Source organism: Anneissia japonica, unplaced genomic scaffold, assembly GCF_011630105.1.
Source record: "Anneissia japonica isolate Jap-2015-1 unplaced genomic scaffold, ASM1163010v1 scaffold1813_len188347_cov109, whole genome shotgun sequence".
Lineage (NCBI taxonomy): Eukaryota > Metazoa > Echinodermata > Crinoidea > Comatulida > Comatulidae > Anneissia > Anneissia japonica.
In genome coordinates, this window is record NW_022711452.1 from 80,084 (window position 1) to 84,407 (window position 4,324).

The following is a 4,324-nucleotide window of genomic DNA, read 5'->3' on the forward strand; positions in this document are numbered from 1 at the left end:
CAAGAGGGGATGCAAATGCTTTGTGAAAATGAGTACGCCGCGGTACTCATTTTCACAAAGAAATACACACAACTTTTTAGCTAAGAATATGCCAATACATGAACACCTGGAAAGGAAGGTTCAATCACGTTGTTGCCTACTCTATTGAGTTGGGGGGGGGGCGCTACTGATGTACAGTGTAGCGGATGACGATGAGGCATACATAATAAGACTAGGGCTAGTGCTAGGCCTAGGCCTAACTAGACAGTGCAATAATATGTAATAGAAAGTACACTTTCGAAAGAAATAAATTAAAAAAACAAAAACAAAACAAAAAACAAATAACTAAGAATAATTCAGTACGTAAGAATAATTTTGTACGTATTATGCAATGCTAACAATGCGGCTCTTGTATCCCTAGCTAGGAGAAGGCATCCATGAGCAAAGTAGTGGTGTTTTTTTATCCATGAAAAAAGCACGTCGGGATAGTTTGCCTTCCCAGGAAAAGGTGACGTAATCTAGCTTATGACGCATGCATGCTAACTATAGTGTGAGTGTGACGTCACCAAAAAATGAATATTTTCTATTATAACCAAAATATTAATAACTACAAGGTTTCTGGGCGTAAATTCCCTTAATACGAATTAAGGGTTGCACAATCTCGTTGCCATACAAATTACAGCCCCCACTGACATCTCAGTCGGGAAAGACGAGTAGCTGAGGTTTTTCTCGCAAATATGACTACAAAACCATCCAAATTTCACGTTCTTGACCCTGGTTTGTGTTTGTGCATAATTATTATTATGATACAGATAGCTGATGAAGAGGAATACGACGAGCTAGGAACTCAGGAGACGAGGTAACCATACCAGAAGAGACTCCATCAAGTATGACGCCTCACGCGTTCGCTAATGCCACATCCAAACCAGAGGATTCCAAACGAAGAAACGTTGGTCCCAACCAAAGAAAACTAACTATGAAAAGAAAAAAAAACTCGGACTAGTTGGAGACAATTGCTAAGTCAATATCTGAGCCAATTGTTTGCCCACAACAGGTGGAGGATGAAGATGACTTTTTTGGCCGATATGTAGCTGCCAAATTAAAAAAAATTAAGTAAGCTAAGGAAATTGAATGTGATTCAAACAATCAACCAAACAATATTTCAGGCAGAAATGGACGAGCAGGCGAACACCAGTAGGTCATATATAGACCAACTGACATCAATTGCACATCCTTATGAATAAAAGAGGTTTTAACAATACTTTATTAAATGAAATATAAATAATAATTTGCATGATTTAAAATAATGTACAGTACTTACATTCAAATATTCTTCTTTAAGAACGTCATAAATTACTTGGCACGTTTCAGGAACAATTGTGCCAATTGTTGTCGCGCCCAAGCGGAAAGAGTATGATAAACTTTTGAAAGTTTCACCTGCAAACAAAAAAATCTAATGCTGTATTATTTAGGCCAGATAGTGATGTTATGTAACTGTATGTTAATATGTATTTATTGAATTAAATGTTTACTAAATGAACTAACAATGGCCATTGCTTATTAGTCATCTACTTATGAACTGAGGGAGATATCGAATATCGAACACTGTATACCCGTACCTGTTGCTAAAAAGCGCAACGTCACAGCTAAGCGTTCACCATATGAGACACATTTATGGAAATTTGTGTCTTGACGTTGAATATGCGGCCCAATTTTCTCCACGATATTTTGGAACTAGGAAGGTTACTTTCGAAAAAAGTTTCGATAGCTTTCGTAGTCATTTAGTCTTAATTCTTCGATTAAATTGAAATAGAAGCCCTGCCCGTCGTGTTCGTTGAGCCAGGGTCGTCTCCAGCAGTGGCGGACTTTCTTACTTTTCTCTTCAATTGCGCAAAAAGTCGCGATGGCAGCCCGTCTCTTTCTTGTCACTTGACAATATGGGAAATACATATTAAATAATAAATTATTTAACACATGAAGCCTAATCTCTTATTCACATCTCGATGTGTATAAGAGACAGCTCCTAGAGTGTAGAGGCCTAGGCTAAGGCCGCCTAGGCCTGGGCCTAGTCTAATAAGTACACACTTTTAAAATGGATTTAAAAGTAGGCATAGGCCTACAAATCCATATAATTCACATATATTAAGTAAACAAATACATCATTATTGATTTAATTACCTATCTGAACTCCTTATTTAGGCCTTTAAAACTGTTTATAATGTGCATTTTGTATTGTCCATGGATCTGGGTCCTATAATTTATATAGCACTCCATCATGATGTTTATATAAAAAAATTTTAAAAACCAGAACAGAAAGAAGCTTAACAACAATTAATTTAAAAAAAATAAAATAAAAATAAATGTAGTTAAATGTAATAAAATATCACCCTCAATTTTCTATGTACAGTATTTGAATGACTTTATTAGTTTATTTTTAAAAAACACCTTAGATATTTCTTATAAAAAGTCTTATTAAATATGTATAAGTACAATTGTTATGTATTATATTTTTCATAATTAAAAATGTTACTAGTGAAAAGTCCAAAATTCGTGTCTTATTTCTGATAATTTATACAAGGTGCTGTATGATACTCCCCTTAAATGACTGTAAACAAATCTAATGGAAGCAACATCACATTCATTATAAATATTCTACTCCAGTAGAATTATATTTTTTTCTAACCTGGTTAGGATCAATAAGTCTTTATAAACACGCAATTTAACACATGTTGACGGTAATTATGTTCCACAGTCCCACATTTACAGTAAATTTATGGGCGTTTATTTAAGTATACGACAAAAAATAATTATACAACAAAAATAGCCTCAAATAAACGCCTCTCGAGTACCCTCAAAACCCCTTCTCAACAATGTAATAAATGCTCCGGGGCGTTTATTCGAATAAATACGGCAATTTTTTTAATACTTATTAACTTTTTTTTTAAAATAAATTCATATCATGCTGTAAATGTGCAATTCAATGTTTTTCTTTTTAAATAATAATAATACTGCCAGAGCTTCTACAGTATTTGTTTTACATTAACAGAGACAAAAGTATAATTATAAAAAATAAATAAATAAATAAAAATTATATTAGGGTCTGATTGTAAATTGGATGAACAATCGTGAAAAAATTAAATTGTAATATGTCCTTTAATATCTATTTGAAATGATCGGTATTTACAAGAAAAAAAATGGACAAAAGATTAAAAAGGATAAGTATTTTCTAATTGAGTATGTATACAGATGCTTACGTATCTAAAAAACAAAAATAAATACTTTATGTGACAAGAGAAAAGGGAATTTTGATCTAACATTGGTGAAACTCAATAATAAAAGCTCAATAATCATTGGAAATATTGGTGTTTGTCATCTACCGTTAAGGCCTAATGTGTGTCTGTGTGTTTTTTTTTAAAGATTTTTACTGTAATTTGGTAATTTAGAAACAAATGATTAATGACAAGTTATTTCTCATACTAAAATGTTATCGTTGAGGTATTTCATGACAATAGTGTTATTATAAAATAATATAAATAAACTCCATCTCAACTCTAATTATGACCATAGTCCATTGGGCCAGTCCCCCTCCCCCGCTCAAAAGGAGAGAGAGGGGGGGGGGGAGAGTGGGAGGGGGAAGGGAGAGAGAGAAAAATTGGGGAGTGAAAAAAGCGAAAAGAAAATAAAGGACAAAGAAAAGAAAGCAAGTTTTCGGTTTAATTTCCATGTACACTACCCGTGTACCTATGTTCAAGTATTTCCAAACAAAAATCACACAACACTACTGTACTCGCGCGAATAAGCGCCCGGGCGCTTAAAATATTTTTTTGCACTTTCTGAGGGGCGCTTATTCAAATGGGGCACTTATTTAAACGAGGCGCTTATGAAAACAGAGTGGAAATTGAAGGGGCGCTTATGGAAATAGATGAAAATCGAGGGGTTCTAATGGGAAATTATTTTAATAATTAAAAATTCAATTCAAGAGGAAATTTTGAATGAAAAAAAGATTATATAAGGACATTACGAATGGTGGTTAAAAAAGATAATTGTCCAGAGAACATGGTTCATAACAAGAATGCGTGAATATTTACATAACAGCAAAATAGCAGATGCAATTAGTGGTGGGTAGTGGTTAGCTTGTTGGCCATCAGCCGATTGAGACTAGCAGGATGGCAGGATCATTGTATTTTTCTCAGATGAGAATGTGCTTAAGGTCGAAAAAAGAAAAAGAGGAGTAGGACTAGACTTAGACAAATATGTAAAAAGATTAAAGTTGGAAATATACTGTCTGTCCAGGGATCGGAGCTCTCATCTGCCCAAGAGAAATATCCTTATTTTTATATTGACT